At 42.9% G+C, this 21,742-nt stretch overlaps 2 long non-coding RNA genes across 2 annotated transcripts in view; both read left to right on the forward strand.

Moving 5' to 3' along the window:
* Window positions 1-7,568, forward strand: part of LOC134474618 (uncharacterized) — a 34,832-nt gene extending 27,264 nt beyond the window's left edge. Inside the window, exon 3 of the long non-coding RNA XR_010045494.1 lies at window positions 4,539-7,568. This is a non-coding gene — a long non-coding RNA (uncharacterized LOC134474618). The remainder of the gene's footprint in view (window positions 1-4,538) is intronic.
* Window positions 7,569-7,705: 137 nt separating this feature from the next.
* LOC134474648 (uncharacterized) lies at window positions 7,706-17,089 on the forward strand. The gene is made up of 3 exons (XR_010045514.1): window positions 7,706-8,159; window positions 9,913-9,987; window positions 14,505-17,089. It is a non-coding gene; the product is annotated as an uncharacterized LOC134474648 (long non-coding RNA).
* Window positions 17,090-21,742: the final 4,653 nt, after the last annotated feature.

Raw genomic sequence — 21,742 nt, forward strand, 5'->3', positions numbered from 1 at the left:
AACAAATAACCCGACTTAATAGTAGTTACCATAGTGTCTGTCTTTTTCCTTGAAATATTTGAATAAAACTTCATATACTATAGCTTCAAATATTTCCATATCAAGAAGCCCAGAATAAAGCCTTTCCAATTAATAAGTGAAAACTTTATAAGGCTTCAAGGCCACATAATGGGGAATCATGATTACCACATTTTTTAATATATTTGAATCATTACTTACATTAGGGAAACTATTCGGTATTCACACATGCGAGACTGATTTATTTCACTTATGAGTATGGTAACTCGACAGATGTGAATATTGTACAATTTGGAAATGCGCTTATGATAGGGCTACTGAGTTGAACATGTTGAAACTAATAAAATCTTACCTGTTAATTTAAATCAACTTAGAATGTAATGTTTAGAAGATTTACATAAGAGTAGAAATGCAAACTGAAAGAAATACAAGGGGTACAAGGGGAGGGAAGGGAAAGGCAATACTTTGCAGGACTTGGCCCTATGCAGAGCTCAGGATGTCTACCATGGTGTCAGCAACAGCCCTAGCTCTGAAATTCATGAAGTCCTGGTACTGACCTGGGCATAGCCTTCACATTGATCCCAGAGCTGGTGAGTTCACTGGAGGTGGAGCTCGCACAAGCTCAGCAGGTAGCACTTGACCTCAGTCAGGTAGCAGCCCTGCCTCAGAGAAGGGAGAAAAATCACCAACTGTCCTTGATCCTCGCAGGCCCCAAAGCCTCCCAAGGCCTCTCAAAGACAATTCTGTGCACAAATCCACCCCAGCATAGCTTCCTGTTCTGCCTTGTCCCACTCACTTGTGCATGCCTCATTGTTGCAGAAGGCCCCAAATTGAGAGTCTTTCTCCATGTAAAGTTACACATGCCCTCCCCAGAGAATAATACAACAAGGCCAAACCTTGCTCACTGTAGTTCTCATCTTCAGTGAGTTCAGGTTGTCCCAAAAGACCCAGGTTAGTTTGGACTGGGTGTCCCAACTTGGTAAGCAGCACCTTCCACGAGTCAGTAAAGGAAGCACTGGTCCTAGGGAGGACAATTGTAAACAGCAGTACAGGTCCAGCCTCCCTCCCAAACTGCCCTCCCAAGGCATCCTGTGGAGCTGGACACCAGCCTCTTGCTCCAGCTACAGAGAGCCCAGCCCCAGCCATCACTGTGCCATGAATGGGGCAATGCTGACCCAGGCAGCCTTCACATGCTAATGGAAGTCCCTGGACAGTGCTGTGACCACCTGTCCTCCATTCTTCAGGAACCCTGAAATGCATCTCCCTTTCCCGACCTCATGGCATGTTGTCTCTGTGAGAAAGAGAGTGGTGTCTTCCGTGTTACTCTACTCATGGATACTCTACAGGGTGCTGCTCTCTAACTATCTGAGAAGTGATCTGATGCAGTGTGTCCTGCCTGCCTTTTGTTCATCTTCAGTTCATATAGTGATGCATCACTCCATTCTGTGTGGCTTCCCATGACTTCCCTCCTCTATTTTGTGTCCCCATGTACAGAGGCCAGGAACGTAGTCTATAATATTAGTAGTATTTGGTCCAAGTTTATTGTGTGCCTGGACAAAATGAAAGCACAGGAGAGCAATGGTTGCATCTGCTCTTGGCATTACTTCATGGTCAGTGCCTGGTACACTCATGATTTAAAGCACCCTCCAGCTCCTTCCATGATGTCTGTGTGGACCTGAGTCCTCTGATATCCCCCAGAGATTACTGCTTTGCATACCATAGAAGCCCATGGAATGACTCTCTGGTGTCCTTCACAGTGAAGGGAACAGCTTCACTGAGGCAAGGGCTGCTTGGCAGGAGGCAAAGCTTCTGCATAGGAAAGAAAAAACAGCAGTCTCGCCAGGGTGCCACTTCTTTGGAGAAAGACCTGCATTTAGACCTAACTCCTCCTTCTGACTTCCTGTGTATACCTAGGTAAGACATCATGCACTCTGGAGATCATACTGTCATCTGCTTCCTAGGGGCATCATCAGAGGTGTGAGATGACATTTGTGAAAATTGGCAGCTGCTATCCCAGGTACATAGTTTATAGAAATGGAGGAGAAATCCAGGAAGGGTTGGAATAGGGGTGAATACAGTGCATGCTGGGCTGGTTACTCCTGCCTGGTCGTGGAAATGACACTCACCTCTGGACATGTTTCCCTGGTGGCATCCTGAGGAGACAGAAGTTCATCAGTTTTGGCCGTCCTTAGTTCCCTAAGCAGTGTAATTGCTTGTATGTATTGGTATTTTAGCCTCAAGTGCAAAAAGTTATTGACATCTCATAGAATGACCCCTGGGTACAGCCTGGAGAGAAATAGCAATCAACCATGTTTTAAAGCTGGTCAGCCAGACTATAGCAGTAGAGTTGAAGTTGGTTTTTAAAAAATGCCTAGTGAAATCAGTTGAGGTTTGAGTCTCTGTAATCCCCATGCTCTACCAGACTAGGGCAAGAGGGTCACATATTTGAATCTACACTAAACAACTTAGCTGCACAGTGAGACTCGGTGTCAAATTTAAATTTCAAAAACTAAAAGGGGCTGGGGATGTTGCTCTGTGGGAAGGCCCTCAGTTCAACCCTCCTATATAAATACAAAACTTATTACCTTGTGAAGAAGCTCAATCAAGAGGATTCTACAACTTCCTTGGGGCAATATGGAACAAAATTCCCCTAGGACCCTTAAGCCATGACTGTCCAAAATGGTCTGAGATTCAGTAATTTGTAAGAGAAAGTGAGTCAAGTTGTAGGCAATGTTCATCCATCATCAAGAAGCAGAGGTGAGGCCATGTCATGCTGTTGTGCTGTCTGCTGAGATGTCATGGGGATGCAGTGTCCCCATGGGAACACCACAGCTTGTAGATCTGCATTTGCCAGAGGTCACCATGAAGCTCTGTGCATTGACACTGTATATGCAGACCATGGATAGTAACTGGTCCTACCCAAGGTTCTATGACCGTGACTGAAAAATTCCACTGCTAAGAATCTAACACACAAAATGAGATTTACAAAGGTGGTTGCTTCCTATGGGATAGAGCCTGACAGGACTCTGTCTCCACATCCTAGATGCAATCCGTGAGGAGCTGTCCCCTGAGACACACTCCCACCCAACAGTTAAAACAGTCAGGCTGACCGTAAAATGAGACCGAAAGAAGAGCACCTAGGAGGGAGGCCACTCTTCCTGGATGGAACAACAGCCACTATGTCCTATATTATTCACTCATATTGCATTGTGTATTTAACCACTATATGTATTTGTTGACCCAGAAAAGATACTGGATAATTTACTGAACCTGTGATTGACTAACCAAGGACATTAGATTAAGATTCTGCCTTCTCACTAAAAAGCAACATTAAAAAGTCACATCCAGCACCCTCTGGCTGAAGAGAAACTTGATGGCATTGATGTGGGAAATGTAGCAGAGGTAAATTATGAGAACATAAGATGAATGGTGGCTGGGATGGAGCAGGATGGTGAAAAGAAGAAAACACATTTCTGTACAAAATTGAGGAAAATGTTCTGGAAGTGGACAATGATGAAATTTGCAAAACATTGAGAATACAGAATGCTACCAGGCTAATTATTTTAAACATGACTGAAATCTTAAACTTTATTTATATTAGTCCAATCACTGCCATACCTCTGGGAAATAAGGGTAACAATGAATACACTGATAAGTCAATCTGTAAGAGAGGGGACTGGCAGGTGTGGGTCAAGGGTTCCCTGCAGGTAGAACTCAAGAGATGACTCATGTTGGGGAGCCACCAGGAGGTCCAGATCTGCAGCTGGTGGAGAACTGAATCCAGGTGCTGGCTCTTGCTGTGGGGCCAGAGCTGGTGAGGGAGCTGCAGGTCGAGCTGGCAGGAGCTATGCGGGTGCAAATTCAGCATGCACTGGAATTGCTTCTGCAGTTGCAGGAGGAGAAATCATCACTGACATTCCAGGGACCTCTCAGGAACAAACCTTACCACTGCTTCTCGGAGGCAGCTGTGTGCATGAACACAGCCCCAGTAAAGCCTCCCAGACTGCATCCCCAAAATGACTGCTGAGGGGCTCATGTTCCTGGGTCTCTCATCATCTGGACACATTGCTGAGTTCCCTAGCACATTCACTACCCTAAAGGCCACAGCCCACATCCCAGGGCTCCTTACCCTGTGACTTAGGCTCCAGGGTCATAGGAGGCTCCAGGTGGTCCTTGAGAAGCTTGGCCTGGGGAACCACCTTGGAGTTCAGCTCCAGTGAGGAGTCAAGGGCAGGAGATGTGGACCTGGGACAGACAGGGAGGGAGCAGAGTGAGGGATCTTGCCTCTCTTCACACACTACCTACATAAGTAACCTTAGGGAGGGCACCTGGACCTCTAGCCCAGCAAGTGCAGGATCCGCTCCCACTGTCTCCCAACTACAGTGTGGCACTGTGGGCCTTGGGAGCCCTGAGAGGCTGACAGAATGCTCCATAGGAGGCAGTCCTTGCTTAGTGGTATGACACCACTCCCTTCCTCAGGGAAGCCTGACACAGTGTCTCCCTGTCCTTCCCCACTGCAGGTCAACTCAGCAAAGGCAAAGACTGATATCTGCCATGTTTTTGTACTCAAGGACTCACGGCTGGTGCTCCATGAATATCTGAGAAGTGAGGGGTCATCAGTGTCTGTACTGCTTTTCTGCAGTGTCTAGGTCAGTCAAACATGCCTTGCCTAGTTCTCTTTGCCTCTGTACAACTCCTCCTGCATGGTCTGTACCCACATCTAGGGAGGCCTGGGACCCAAAAAACTACTTTGAGGTGAACAATGTCTGTTCTACTGCCATGCTGACTTTGTGATCTCCAAAGAACATCAAAACTCAAAAGGGCAGTGTTTGTACCTGTTCTGCTTACAGAACCATGGACAATACCTGAAAAACTGTGTTCACACAGGGTGTATTCATGTGTATTTGTGGCTTGATGACATCGACCTACTTTCCAATGATACCTGTGGGCCATGGACACTTTGCCATCCCCAAGAATTCCTGTCCTGAGCACACCCCGATCTCCAATCTCCTTTCCAATGAATAGGACAGCTTTCTGCAAGTGTGGGTCAGTGTGAAGGGGGTGAAAGATCATCCCTGGGAATCAGCATAGCCTCTGGGCTTCATGGGGTTAAGGCCACAGCTGTCCCCTTGCCAAGGAGCTCCCATTTCCTCCTCAGTTACCCTTCACTCTGCATCCACTCAGCACCCCTCTTTCAATGTTGTAAACTGAGGCTCAGCTGCTTGCTCATGGCCACGACTTGAATGCACAGGTGGCCAAGTTCCAAAGGACTGCTCAGGTAAGAACTTACCTTCCCAGTATCTGAACTTTTCCTGGACTCAGTGTCTGTGAGTGGCTGGTGATTGAGCCTAGGGATAACTGTCCTGGGCTACCTCTTATCTCTGGGAGCCTCTGGCATGGGGCTGGTGAGTCCAGGCCTGAGCTGCCCATGATGGTTGGGTGTTTCCAGGTTAGCTTTCTGAAGCATCTGGGACAAGTGCACCATCTTCTCATACGTTCATAAGTCATGTCCAAATTTTCCTTATGGCTCCATACAATTGCTTCCTTCTATCCTAAGCAATGCACCTGCTTTTTGTCTCTGGGAATCACTTTGTATTTTCTAGAGGTGACAGGTCTGTGACCACCCACTATATAGAGTGTTTTTGTTTTTGTTTGGGGGGGGCTAATAGAGTTTTTTCAATCCTCATAACCACGTGAGGTTTCCCATGTGCTGATCTCTCTCAGTGGCCGAGCCATCACATCCCACTGTGTGAATGAACCACAAATCCTCATGCATCCATCAGCTGAGGCCTTGTGTATTGTTTCCAGTTTTAGTCTTAAAAATAAGTTTGCTGCAGTCATTCTTGTGTTTGTATAGCTGCAGCACTCATTTCCCTGGGGAAGATACTTAGTGTGAAGTTGAATATTTCATGCCTTAAATGTTTAACTGTCTTTCAGAGTAGTTCTTCAAAACAGAATTAAGATTTCCGGCTCTTCCTGTGAGTATTTTTAAACCCTGCTCTTATGTTTTCCAGTATTTTTGGGTTGATTTTATAAAATTTACCTAAGGAAAGTTTATTTCTTTTACACAAAATTCACCATTTTTTGACTTTGGTTAGAATTTTAAAGGTGGAAATAACCTCAAAATACTGTATATATGCATATATGTAAATCACATACAATTTTAGTATCACAAAAGTTCTGCTATGTGATGATTACTATTCATGGTCACCTTCATGGGCTTGAGAGCTGTCCAAGGGATTAGTAAAGTGTACTTCTGAGCTCATCTGTATGGGTCATGGAGGAATGATTATAGGTACTCCATCTGGTCTCTGGCCCCTTCCTCCCTGGCACTGTGCCTCCACTCTGTTTCCTGGCCACCATGAACTGTGCAGCTTTGCTCCATCAAACCCTCTTGCTGTGGTGTCCCTGCCTTGGAACCAGGCAGGACTGACTCCCCTGAAACCATAAGCCAGATTAAACTTCTCCTCTTCTCATCTGTGGGTCTTGGATTCTGTGTCCTATTAATGGGAAAGCTTGACCGAGACAATTGCTTTTATGTTTACATATATGCTTCAACCTACACAGCTTTTATAGAATTTACGATAATTTCACCCTTACTTTCTGGTCAGATGTTGGAATTGTTTTCAATTTTTTTTACCCTTTTAAATGAGATGTTCACAAATATGCTGTTAAATGCATTCTTTCCTGATTTAGAGATTTTGTGACTAATGGAACTGTATTATTCTAAAATGTAAGTGTTTATTTATTTTTGTAATACCATTTATATAAATACCCAGAAGAGGAAAACCTTAGAAAGCATGGTAGTGGTCTGTGACTGAGTGTGGACAATGGAGAATGACAGTTTAATGAACCTAGGTTACCACTGGTGATGGCGGAAGTGTTCTTTAACAGGCATGGTGAGGGTCTCACAGCCCTGAGTGCATGAAATGCCACTAAGCTGTGTGCTCCAGGACAGATGCTGAATTTTAGATTGACTTTTACCTTAATAAAGAAAGAACCACAGATGAGGAGTCTCCCTACCCCTGACTACAGACCTGTAGAGTGGGAGCCCCCTGAGGACAGAACTGTTCATGGAAACATTTCCCAAATGCTTCTTCTCCTCCCTCCTCTGCCCAGAATGAAGGGCTCAGAGATGTGTTACTGACTGTAGGTGAAAAAAACAAGTGTGCACGGTCAGGACACTGGAGGCTTCAACTGAAATTTTGTCCTTTGAGTGATATATGGGATGTGTGTTATGATCAGGACCCGGGAGCACACTACTTATCAAAAAGTCAACAGAGAGTCACAGAAATGTCCCTGAATCCACTCATCTCTTCTGTCCTCTTTATCATATCCTATCTATTGTCTAAAATATGTTAAAACCAGGCAGGACTGACTTCACTGAAACCATAAGCTAGATTAAACATCTCCTCTTCCAAGTTGTGTGTCTTGGATTCTGTGTTCTACTAATGGGAAACCTTGACCAAGACAATTGTTTTTATGTTTACATAGGTGCTTCAACCTACACAGATTTTGTAGAATTTACCATAATTTCACACTTACTTTAATGTCAGATGTGGGAATTGTTTTCAATTTTTTTATGCATTTAAATACTGAGCTGTGTACAAACATACTGTTACATGTCTTCTTCATGATTTAGAACTCTTGTGACTAATAAAATTAATTTTTTGTCAAATGTAAATGTTTAATTATTTTTATGCTTCCATTTGTATAAATATCCATAACAGGAAAATCCTTAGGAAGCATAATAGTGGTTCATGGCTGAGCGTGCAGAATGGAGAATGACAGTTTAATGAACCTAGGTTACCACCTGAGATGGTGAAGGTATTCTTTACCAGGCATGGTGAGGGTCTCACAGGTCTGAGTGCATGAATTGCCTCTGAGCTGTTTGCTCCAGGACAGATGCTGAATTTTAGATTGAATGTTGTCTTAATAAAGAAAGAAGAGCAGATAAGGAGTGGTCCTAACCCCACTACAGACTTATAGAGTAGGAGCCTCCTGAGGACATCACTGGTCATGGAGATCTTTCGCAAATGCTTCTTTTCCTCCCTCTGCTTAGAATGAAGCCATCAGAGACATGTTACTGAGTGTCGGTGAAGACTCTGATGTGCACAGTCAGGAGACGGGAAGTTTTAACTGTAAGTTCTGTCTTTTGAGTGATATATGGGGTGTGTGTTATGATCAGGACCTGGGAGAGTATTACTTCTCAAAATGTGTAGGGGTTTCAAAAAATTGTCCCTGAATCCACTCATCTCTTCTGTCCAATTTATCATCTCCTATCTGCTATTGAAAATATGTTAAAATATGTACAACACAAAATCCACTAATTTTGTCAGTGAGTTAAGAACATTTACCTTGTGCAATTATCAGCACTGTCCTGCTCCAAAACTCTGTTTCTGGGCAGAAACTGTGAATCCTCCCAAAATAGCATCATTTCACTACCTTCAACTCCTAGAAATACCATTATACTGTCTGTCTCCATGAAATAGACTCTTCTGGACCATCACATATTTGGAATCATATAACATTTCCTTTTCTCTCTGTTTTATTTCCCTTAACGTACTATTGCAGGTTATATACATAGCACCTTTTGTTCATCCACCATTTGGGGTTTTTTTCCCCATGTTTTGGCTCTTAGGAATAATCCTATTGTGAACATGGAAATGCATATATCTGCTTGAGCTCCTGATTTCCGTTAAGCTGTATAAACATATTTAGAATTGTTGAATCATAGAACGATTCAATAGAATTTGGAGAGGATGGCTATGTTGTTCCCTACAACAGTCAGTCCATTTTACAACCCCATCAACAGGACATGTGGCTTTGGTTTCTCACTGAGATCCTCTGGGACAGGGAGCAGTCACAGAATTTAATCAAGCTGCTGTCCCTGATCCTTGGTCTGGGGAGCCTCAGAATACACTCCACCTAATGGGTTTGTGTGGCACATGAGGCAGTAGGAACAAAGAGGGACTGGATCCAAGCCACACCCAATTTAGGGTCAGTTCTGCTGTGATGTGAACTCTTTAGAGACTGTCCCCTTCTACACCATGTAAACCAGTAGCCTAGTGACCCACACCTTGCAGCTCCCCACTCCCCAATGAAGCCCAGATGCCCCACAAAGCTGACCCTTTGCAGGGTGAATGTGTGGATGTTTCACTTTCTGTGTTTTAGGGCAAAGACCTGGATGAATCAGCTGTTGCTCCTACAAGTTCAGCAGAACTCTGATTGGCTGTGTCCCAAACTTAGTTGCTGACTCTCACAGTTTCCATGAACTGATGTCCAGGCTGGGATCTGCCTTGCATGAGCTGAGGAATCAGACCCTGTTTGAATGCCCTGTCCATGCCTGGGACCCCAGTGAGTGCCAGAGTCCAGACAGGAGACCTGGGCATGGAATCCTCACCCTTCAGGTCTCCTGGATCAGTTAGGGGAAACCTTTTAGAGAACAAGGGCACATACTGCAAGCCAAACCCCACTTATTTATTGCACTGTCTACAGTGCAACTAGATCTGAATACTGAAATGATGTTTTAGTTTAGAAAAAACTGCTCATCCATTGACATAATTTGCTTGAGAGAAAAACACAGTCACAAAGCTTTCACTGATACAACCTTTTATTGAAAAGTGAAGGTTTGCATTTGGTATGCTTTCACACAATAAATGTTATCTTGGCTGTTGCATGCACACTGATAGTTGGTCAAAGGTTGGCTCATGCTGCATTCATTTCAGAGCAACACATGCAATACTCAAGTCATCTGTTGGTCTGTTTCATGTATCAGATTTAATATAATTCAAAGCTGAAAACAATGGCCCCAAAGCAGAGGATGATCCACAGTAACAAGTGCAATCCCCAGTGTTTTCATTGACTTAATGGATTTTTGTCTTTTTGAGACAGAGTCTCACTATACAGTTCAAGATGGCAATCAACCTGAGAGTAGAAGAGACTGGCCAGGAGAAGGAACAAATGAAGGTGAGAAACACGGAGCCATGAGAAGAAAGACATCTACAACTACATGAAGCAGGTCATAATGTAATGGCTTTGTGAAGTAGTCAGTGTGTAAATCTCGCAAACATAAAGATAAATGAAAAAGTCAGACCCTCAAAAAACACAAACTGTAAGAGTACATATATGGATATAAATGAACATGCATATGTATAACTGATAAAAACAGGACAAACTAATCTCTGGATAGGATTTATCTTGGGGGAAGAGAGGAGAAGCAGCCAGAAAAGAGCATAAAAGGTGAATGTTCATTTCATTTATGAAATCTCATTGAATTCAACGTTTTCTTTTATTATTCCTTGTTACCAAAGCTTCACTTTCCTTGCTGCCTTCCTACAAAACTTGTCAAAGTTGACTCGCTGCTCCGCTGCCACCTCCTGGCCATTCTGTGAACTACAATGCTGGACAAGAGAGGGCTCCTGGTCTAGTTGGGCTGAGTGAGAGGGATGTTGGTTAATACTTTTTGCAGAAGACAAAGCCAGCCAACCAACCAAGCCCAGTCACTGTTCAAACATCACTTTAGGGACCTTGTGAAAACAGCATCTCTCTGACCCAAACCCGCATGTGCACACAAACGGAGTGGGACAAAGTCATCAACCTAATCAGCTTCCTCTGGTTGCCATCTATCCTATATACCCTAGATCTCACCTACTACTGTAGTTTAGAGTCATCAATACGATAAGATGTCTTTCTCACATGCTATATCATATAAAACCCTACATCCTTGATAAAAGAAATGTATTTGATATACCATGAGGTTAGCAATAATTAATTTTATGCCATGTAAAGACTGTGTACATTTACTTAGATTTTACACTTTAGGCAAAATTTAGATTTTTTAACAGACATCTGTAGAAATCTAATAAATTTAGGATAGAGCATTAACGACCATATATATATATATAGTTATTAACCAATACAATTATACATTATTTATGCAATAACAGAATGCTTATTTAATAAATTCCTGTAGATTTAGATCAAACTTTAAGTACCATGACCAACTTTAAAGAGATGTTGAAATATTTTACTGCTGTCTAACCTTTAGATGTACACTGTGTGACAGAGAGCACTTGTTATTTTTGTATGCCCTAAACATATGCAGTCTTAACTCTGTACCTGACACTCTCCTGTACTCAACAAAAATTGTCCTGGGACGGGAACAGTACAACCAACCATGGAAGCAGTAAGAAGCTACACCCAGTGTTTTCTTGACTTAGTTCATTCAGGAAGTTGCCACAGTCCTCTGTGCCACCACTTTGGGCCCCATTTGTGTTGTCAAAAGTTTCTCACAATATAGGGACCTTGCTGAAAGAAGCAGGTGCCACTGTGAGGGGTTCACCAGTGGAGGACAGAGAACTCCACATGCAGCTAGGAAAATTAGGGGTGCAGAGCTGCAGGCCAGAGTCAGGTCAGGGAGCTGACAACACTAAGAGTGAGCAGCAGATGGAAGGGAGCTGTTTCCTGAAAGCCTAATGGAATGCTTGCAGAGGGCAAGCCAGGCTGAACAGGTGTGAGCTGCGTGATGGTGGAGGATGAGGAGCCAATCAGATGTTAAGGGTGATCAGACATCAGGGATGGAGGCTTGTGGCCAACTGCCTTAGCAGGACACTTGCTAAAACTGGATAATGCAGATATGAACACAGAAGCCAAAAATGAACTGACAGTGAGAAATATGAAATAAATATAGGTGAAAAATTAAAACAACACTGAGATTCCACCTCACCCTGAAAAGAATGTCTATGTCAAGAAATCAACCAATAAGAAATGCTAGAGGTGTTGTGGGCAAAAAGGAAGCTTCTCCACTGCTGGTGGGGGCATAGACTGGTGCATCCACTGTGGAAATCAGTGTGGAGATTCCTCAAAAAACTAGGATTGCTGGTCCCATTTGACACAGATATGGATAACAGATTAACTTAAACTAGATTAACTTTTGGTCATCCCAGGGACTTTGTGTTATACTAGGCCATATGAATGTTTGTTCTGGAGGAAATTTTACAAATGCCTTGTGTTTAAGGTAAAGAATCCAGAACCTGATGTCTCAGTGGAATGCTGCTGGGACAGCACAATTTGGTTTGTTGAGATGTGTCCAGAGGACTGGTAAATGTGAAGGCCAGGTATAGCCAGAGATTGTTCCTGGGAAATCCCAGTTTCAGGATACAAATGTATCCAAAGTTACAATGTCTTTTTTTCCTTCCAAGAAACTCACTGAAAAAAAAAAATCCACTGTCTTCAAGATAAAATAAGGCCTTAAACTGGGCTTTCTTTTGCCTTTTACCTAGAAAATGGGCCATTGCCTGTTGCCTGTAACTTGAGCCCCTGCCTTCTATAGATTCACAAATTCCACAGATTTCTATCCCCCATAACACAGAAGCTGCACAGCCCTAGCCCATAACGGGCCTCATTCTCTGACACCTGCACTCTGTTCTAAGTGCCTGCATCATTGAATCTGCTTACTAAATTTACCTGATGCTCTCATAGGGATACATAGCAATTCTCCTCCATGACAAGGCTGGAACCTCTGCACCAGGCATGGGACGAGTGGAGGTCCCCATCTCCTCTTTGTGGAGACTTCTCCAACACTGTCAGGTGACCAGAGGATCCTGACTAGAGTTTGGGCAAGGAGAGAATAGTTGTCAGACACGAATGCAAGTGACACATGTCACTACCCACTAGAAACCTTAAGAGTCAGGGCTGTGAAAGACAATAAAACAAAATCAGGAAAGCTAAGATTTTCTGAGGTAAGTCAGGAAATGGCTACAGGATGGTATGCAAACCCGCTGAAGGTGAAACTAAAGGATGTTCCTTAGACTTAGAAAACAAATGAATATCTTCACTCCTCTAACACCTCTCATGCAGGAACATCCTTGTTAACTAACAGTCAGATGCACATGTGACTCAGGAGTCTGTGTAATCATGGAGCTGTCTCTGAAAATAACTCTGGGAATCCTCTGCAACAAACTTCACTGCATTTGTTTTATGGGGCTGCCTTGAGGGGGTGCACCTGAATTTCAACATGGTTTCCCATGTACCATTTCTTTAGACATCTATTTTTTGTAGTTGATATTGAATAATTAGTAAAAATTATTTTTCCTCTGCTGTAAGAAGTGCAGTGGCCCACTGAGGGGAAGGAAGTGCAGGAAACATGAGTTGGACACCAGTGTTGACCCCTGAGTGATGCACACATGAGAAACGCTTCTTGTTTGTGTGTGGGAGGCTTTGAATTGTAATTGTCCCTCAGCGGTCCTTGTGGTAGAGGCTTGGTCATCAGCCTGTGGCACCACTGGGAAGCCAGCATGCAAGAATGTAAACATAACAACATATACAGAGGCTGGACGATAAAGACACAATTCTTCCTGCCTGCTGCCTGCTGCTGCTGATGTGCTGAGGTCTGCCTCCCTGCTGTCTTTGGGGACTTCACAAGCAATTTACCCCTTATCCTCCTCCTCTTTGATAGATGTAAAGGCAAGGGAGTAAAATTCCCACCAGCAAGGAGGGGGTTCTGAGTAGGATACCCATGAGGGAGTCTTTATCTAGAAGTTGTTAATGGATTTAGAAAAGAGCTACCCTATGGAAGACTACCTACTTTTCAGGGTTCAATCTATGTAGTGTTGTGCGGAACCACTCAGACTGCTTCACAGTTCAGGGACATCTAAAGAAAACTGAGGACATGACCCTGCTTGTCTGCACAGGCACACAGTGGGGTACAGTTATGTAACCATGACTTAGCACAGGTGAACTCATATAAACAACTTAGAGCACTGCACAAGAATGTAAATATGAGATAACAACCTGTGTAAGAATTATACATCATGAACAGTGGGTTTCTGCTCTGTTCCACTCTGCCTACCACTGTTGCTGATGTCTTCAACATGTACATTCTCTAATTTTGTTACCTCACCCAACAAAATCTTCGTTGAGTCCACAAAACAGGCCAACAAGTGTTCACACAGTGCCCATGCACAGCCCATGTACCCTTCAGCCAATGTCCTGCATGATCATGCTCTGGACAGGTCCCAAAAAACTGCAGGACAGTCAGCAGATGTTTGTGTAAGGTCCCTGGAATGTCACAACTCAGCAGGCTCCATTTTGGACTTCCTGACTCCATTTTGGGGCTGCTGCCCTTAATGCCTGGTAGAATCCTAATTCCTATTTCATTGATTCCTGTTACAGTGATGTAAACCTAAATTAATCACCCTGGAACCACATCTACAATCAATTGTTAACAGGAAAAGGGAGGCTAAAAAATGTACCAAATATAGTTACCTCTCAACATAGAAAAAGAGCAAATATTTCTAAATTTTTTTCCTTGTTTATTTTTTGAAATATGTAAATATTACCATAATTACCAAAACAATGATTGAGAGACAAACAGAAAAAAAAATTAGAAGATTCAATGATGAAACTTCAAAGCATGGTGACCTGATTTCGGCCTCTGCTGACTCCTACTGCAGGACAATTCATTGTCCTCTTGTTTTCCTTAGGGAAACAAGAGCCTTGTTCTTCATCCTTGATGGCCAGAGATGCAAGGCTGAAGAAGATGATGCAAAACAGTTTCTGCTGGCCACCTCTAACTCATGAACACCGTGGAAATGCTGTTTCTCACCTCCATTCTCTATACTGCTGCTAACATAAGTGATCATTTGTAAGTGAGAAAACTAAGTGTGGAAAAGTGACCAGATCTGTACAAGGTCATTTCTACAATAGGAGAGTCAGCATGCAGACCTTGTTCCTGGTGTCTGGCAGCTACCTCCCTGCCATATGAAGGCAGGGGATCTTTTTGCTATAGTACATGACTTGGGGGAGGGGACCTTCTATCAAATGATAGCGAGCTTCTTAGCCTTGGGCCTCTTGATTCATGTTCCACATGCAAGTGTTTGAGCCTTGAATATGGCCAACGATGTTTTCCCAGCAATCACTGCACTCCTATTATCTGCAAAGCCCCCAGGTGCATGGCATTAGCAAGGGGTTAAGCAATGTATGCATTAGCGTGTACCTGCCCACATGCTTTAAAATTTGTTCCATCTCTTTTCCTTTTTACACATTATAATTATTGATGCATACTAGTTGTATAGAGTAAGGGGATTCATTACGATATTTTCATATATGCATATACTGTGTGTTGGTCAAGTTTGTCAAGCCCTCTCCCATCTTCTCACTCTATGCTAACTCTCCTCCCAGGCCTGTATAGCCCCTCTTCTACTTTACTTTTTAGTATTCACATATGAGAGAAAACATGCAGTATTTGTCTTTCTGAATTATTTTGTTTAACATGATATCCTCCACTTCCCTGTATTTTTCTGCATATGACTGGATTTCATTTTTCTTTATGGTTGAATAGGGTGTGTGTGTGTGCCTGCATGTGTGCACATGTGCATGCCATTTTTGCTTTGCCCATTCTCTTGCTGACACATACCTAGACTGATTGCTTGCCTTGGTTATTGTGAATAGTGCCTCTCTTGCTCCTATCTTGCTCATTAGCCATTGTTGTATAAAAAAGCATTCTCAAACTCAGTGCCTTATTGCAAAATTTTATAATTGGCACTCAATTTTCTGGTTTTACTGGGCTCAGTTGGGTAGTTATTGGTTACAGTGTCCTGTCAAAAAACTTCAGTCAGCTTGGGGCTAAAACTGCAGTACATTCCCATGGCCTAAAGTCCAGCAATAAGAAAGGGAGGACTGCAACGTATCTTGAGGGTGGAGCACTTGCCTAGCATGCAGGAGGTCCTGACTTCCATGCCCAGCATGAGACTGTATAACAGCTTACAATTGATTTTTAAGACCATAGGGAGAATGGAACATGGATAGAGGAGCATTATTTGCTATAATAAAGCAAAAGAAATGAAAATCTTAGTGCATACAGAGAGGAAAACTGATGAGACCTCATTTCACTGCAGAGCCTTGGAAGTAGTGAAATTCTGTGTGATACAAATCTATAATTGTGTGCTACTGCTGGTTTTCTTTCTGTCAACAAGAGCGCTCCATTCTTGTGTCAGGTATTGAGTTGAGAAACACTGATTACCAGTTGTGTGAGTTACTTTTCATTGGTTGTTGAGACAAAATACCTGACACCCAACATGCAAGAAGGAAAGGTTTATTTCTTACAGGTCAGAGGTTTCAGTCCATACTCAGATGGCTCCAAGACAAAGTGACATGGTTGAGGGGAAGCAGTTAATCATGGCTGCAAACAGCAAGCATGAACAGCAAAAGAGAGAGACACACCTTCTTCCCTCAGGTACACTGTATGCTGGCTCCACTCCTGGGCAGGTGTAGCACTCATACCACCAATCTGAGTGCTAGACAATGAACCAATCAGAAATACTGGATTTGGCCACATTCATTATTGTATGATGCTTGGGAGGGGCACAGACATAAACTATGACACCAGTAGAGGCAAAGAGACTGCTGTCATACTCTCAGCATGAAGCTTAAGGTCTACTGAGGTAGGGGGATATTTATCAAATCACTTTCCAAGTATAGGCTGAAAATTCCTAATCTGAAATCTGAAGTCTGAAATGCTTCAAAATCCAAAACTTTTGACTACTGATGTAGTGCCAAATTGAGAAATTCCACAAAAAGAAATTTTGTTTCAAACACAAAATGTTATTTAATTAAGATTATTGGTACATTTTAGATGTAAATAATAATCATGTTAACTGTGGGAAATTTGTACCATACATGATATGAATCTTTTTTTTTTCCTGTACCTTTCCTTCAACTCCCTTCCCCTCCTTATTTATGGAAGGCTTGTTTCCTTCTTTTCTCATCATTTTTTAATTTCCCTTCTTTCTTTCTCCCTCCTCCATCCATAATTCCCCATCTCATTAGAAAATGTTCAAATATCTATTTTATTTTAGTCCTTATCTACATTTTCAGTTTCCCACACCAGAGAAACAACACAATACACATGTTAACCACAGAATTAATACAAATATTGTATAAAATTATCTTCAGGCTCGGAGTATGAAGTATATATAAACTATAAATAAATTTCATGTTTAGACTTGAGTCCCATCCTAAAAATAACTTATTATGTCTATGCAAGTTCTTCAATAAATAAAAAATCAGAAATTCAAAACACTTCTTTTCCCAATCATTTTGTATAAATGACACTAAATATGCAGATGTTTACTTAATAAACTCAAGGAAGAAGTACCAGGGCTGATGAAAATATACAGCTCACATTCAAATTCTTTAAATTTACTACAATAAGAGATACATACTCATTAATCCTCCTTAAGAAACACATTCTGAAAATAAACTAAATAAAATACACCTCCTCGCTTCAAACACACTTCTCCATTTGTTCTTGCAATTTTTGGAGCAGTTTGGAAGTCCTCTTTTGCGAGTGTCTTTACAAATTGTGATAAAAAATATAGTGAGTACTGCTGCTGAGTGCCATCCAATGGGAAGAGCGGTTCATAAATACATTATGGTGTGTCTTCATCCACCTTATTCACCAGATCTGAACCCTTGTGACTTCTGACTCTTCTCCAAAATCAAAATGGTCATTGAAAGGTGAATAGTTTGAACTGATTCAAGACCTTGAGGCAGCCACAAAAGCAAAACTAAAGATCCTTATAAGAGGACTTCCAGAATTGATTCAGAAGAAAATGGCAAGAATGATGGAATAAGTGCATTCAAATGAAGGAGGAACTGGGTGTGGTGGTGCATACCTGTAAACTCAGCACTTGGGAGGCTGAGGCAGCAAAATCTGAGTTTGAGACTAACTTGAGCAACACAGTGAGTTCAAGGCCAGCATGAACTCCAAAGAAAATCCTGTCTCAAAAAACTAACAGCCAACAAGCAAAGAACACCTAGGTGATTGTTTTATCACAGTTTTGTGTTTGTGTGTAGATTACTGACTCATTGAAGATGGAAGACCTTCCCTGTGTGTGGTGGGCAACGAACAGTCCTGTATCTTGGAGGCAGTAAACAGGGAAAGGAGAAAGTCTGGCTTCTGCCTCTTCAGAAGAGTTTGAGTCCTTGCCATCAACTTAGGTGTCATTTCCAGGATCCTCGCACAGATTGTTCGGCTTCCTGCCATAGACTCTCCCAGGACTCTGCTGTGAGCTCCAGGCCTTAGACTTACGTGTTGACCTTTTGCATCTCCAATAAGCACCTGGCTCTTTTGCATTCTTCTCCACCTGACTCTGCAGATGGCCTTCCTAAGCCTCCTTTGTAAATCTTTATCTGTCACACACACACACACACACACACACACACACACACACACACACACAAATTAAATCTGATCCTCTAGTGAACCCTGACACAAACTACTACTAGCTACCTGTGCAACCTCCCATGCACAATTTCATGCCTCACTCATGTGAAAAATCCAAAGCAGAACTGCAGCGGTGCTGTGCTAATTATGGATTAGTTAACAGAGATGTTGGTGTTGGGTCCATTGTGTTAAAATTCTGTCCACTGCTTTGTTATTGGAAAAGGTATTTAATGTTGGTGTGTAGGCTCACACACCTATGAAAATGAAGATAATTCCTAACTCACACTCTTGTAAGAATTAACATATGTAAAGCGTCTCAAAGGGGCCCTGGCCTGACACCTATAAGTGCTACATATGCTTATTAATATGTTACATTAACATGTAAAGATACTTTTTTTTAAATCGGTACCAGGATCGAACTCACTACCGCCTACTTGCAAGGCAGGTGCTTATGCTGCTGAGCTAAATCCCCAGCCCCCATATAAAGATACTTTTAAGATATAAAGAAATCAGATGATGGATACCGAAAACACTCATTTCTCTGTAATAAAAGGACAACAACACAAATAACAATTGTATCTGAGCACTTGCTATATGCTAGGAACCATGGGAAGAGCTCTTCATTGGATCTTCACAGCAGTGCCAAGAGATGAGTATTGCCTTTCATAACGGTTTGTTTTTTTAATGGAAAAACACCACAATATTTCAAAGCGAAATAATAGGAGAATAACAATAGTGGAAACTGAGGCTCCCAGAAGAGAAGCAGTGTGCCTAAGGTGTCAGGCCTGGGAAGATTTGAGTCCAGACATCCATAAATTCCAAGCCCTAGACTCAGTCCACTGCTCTGCTTCCTGTCATAGCAGGCCTGGGGCTCAGAGTCTCCCACAAGCCTCCTCAGAGACCTGCAACCACACCTCCATTCAGCCTGACCCAACCCCCAAAGCCATGCCCCCTTCCTCACCCGCTCCCCCCCCCCCCCCCCCCGCCACAGGAGGACTACATACCTAATGGGTCCCAACTTTCTAGCCACGCCCCTTGCCCCGCCTCCCAAGCCACTGAACCCCACCACTGGTCTCAAGCGAAGATTACATTCCACCAGGCCCAACCTGCGCGTGCCATGCCCACGGACTGTCCCTCGCCTTGCGCCTGCACATCCCACTCAATCCCGTGCCGGCCCTGGCCTCGCCTTCGCAGTGGATGCCTGTCTTGTGCACGGAGTCGCCATTTTGCCGCTAGGGAAGCCCTCTGGAGACCTGAATGCTCTTTCTTCAGCGGCCTCACCTGCGGCGGCGCCGGGACTGGGTCTGGGCCAGGTAGGCGGGCGGGAGCTGGCTGTGAGGGGCGGCGCGGCCCGGTGGCCCCGAGGTTAGCGGGCGCAGGTGCCTCGGCGGGGAGTCCTGCTGGCGGGGTCGCGGGCCCAGGGCAGCAGGCATGGCTCTGGGGGCGACCCGGCCTCAGCCCGCAAGGCCCCTCACTCCCTTCCTCCCTCCTCTCCTTCAGGGGTCAGCATAGCCAGGCCTGGCGCGCCATCCGGAGTCCCTGGCCCCTGCCTGGGAACTGCGGGAGGCAGCTCAGGTCTCACATGGCCTCTGCTGTCACTGAGCCTGGCTGTGCTGAGCCGAGGACATTTACCCCCAAAATGAGGATTTCATTCCATTCCGAGCTCCTCCCTGCAGAGACTGAGAGAGGACCAAGATATTACAGTAAGATAGCAGTTATTATTCTACCTGCACATGCTTTGGCTCAAGTCCCTTCCATTGATAAGGGGTTTCTGCTTCTTTTAATATTGGTGCCTCTTGGGTGTTTAGGTTTTGTGAGGAGACTGAATGCAGCACGGGGCTTTGACAACAAGGCAAAGTGTGATCAGTAGGGTTTAAAAATTTAAATCCACAAATAAAAATAATTCACCCACATAATTGAACCTTGCTACAGAGTACCCATCGTCCATATTCGGCTGTCTCTAACCATTACTACCCAGTTCTGCTCATATCATTTATATATTTGCATAGTGTTGAATATTTATATTATATGCATAGGTAGAGGTTTACTTAGTTATCCTGTTACTGACCATGTACAAAAGTCTAGTTCCTCTTAGAAAAATTGCATTGAGCATATATCATTTTTTCTTGGGATAAATTCCAGAATTTGGAAATACTAATTCAGAGTTCTCTGTTCTTTCCCTGACACTTGACATGAACTGGTGCCTAAACAAGCCATGTTTACATCTTTCAAAATCTAGGTATTTGTCCAATTATCTTGTAAAATTTGGAGTTCAGAAAGATATTGAGTCATTTTCTGTGCAGACTGAGAGACAGGCCGCACAACCTACTGTTGGATTTTGTTTTTAAGTGATGTACCATATTCTTCTTTTTATTTTGATTGTCTCTATTCTGTTTTGTTTCATTTGGCTTCATTCTCTTTCAAATAAAATTAAAAAAACATTTTCTTGCTGGGCATGGTGGTTCATGCATGTAATCGCAGCACTCTGGAGGGTTAGACAGGTGCATCAACAGGGAGTGCCACGTTAGCCTGAAATACTTGGTGAGTTCAAGGTCAGGCTGCAGTACATAGCAGGACCTTACCTCAGAACAAAATGAACAAACACTTTTTCTTCTTATTTTAATGTAGCACAAGTAGATACTAATAAAGAAAATATGAAAACCCTTAGAAATAGATTAAAGATTTCATACTATGCAGTTTATATACCATGAAACTATGGTATATTTATATACTATAGTATAATTTATATAACTATATACTCTAAAACTGCATAGTACAAAACTAGTATGAGGTATGCAGTTTCATATTATGCAGTTTATATTCTATGTTTAGTGATCCTGGGGATTTCTGCATGAGCTGTATGACCCTGCACTTTTAAAATTTGCTTTTATTTTGTTTTTTATATTTGAGACAGGGTCTAAATAATTCACTCAGTTCCACAGGTTGTGTTTAAACTTGTGGTCCTCCAAGAGTGCTGGGAGTACAGGTACAGGCTAACCTTACTTAGAAATTCTCAATAATTGTGTATATTTATGGGATAAAAATGTGCCTTTAATCTAAGAATCAATCTAGTTAATGTACCTACCACCTTACTAATCTACAAATTCCTTCACGGTTACTAGGACTGCAAATCCCATTAGTTATCAGTTTTGAAAGCTGTCCTTCTTATTAACTGTGGGCACCATAATGTTTAGTAGAGTATTCAAAATTTCTTCTCCACCGTGATTGAGATTTTGTATTCTTGGGTGAACGTCCTCCTTTCACCATCCCTCGTGGAACTGATCATTTTTTAAAATCAGACTGCCAAAGAAAGGTGTGAAGGCCCAAGGTACTTGGGGCACATTGCTCTTCAGAAAGCCCAAGCAGTGGTACTCTGCAGGCCTTCCCCTTGCTCCCAGTTTTTTGGTTTTTTTGTTTGTTTGTTTTTTCCTTAACTGAATTCTAGGAATTGAAAGCAGGGTTGTCTTAGTTATTTTGTACTGTTTGCTGAGACAA

This window comes from Cavia porcellus, unplaced genomic scaffold, assembly GCF_034190915.1.
Source record: "Cavia porcellus strain 051 isolate PalLab524CR breed Dunkin Hartley unplaced genomic scaffold, mCavPor4.1 scaffold_34, whole genome shotgun sequence".
Classification (NCBI taxonomy): Eukaryota; Metazoa; Chordata; class Mammalia; order Rodentia; family Caviidae; genus Cavia; species Cavia porcellus.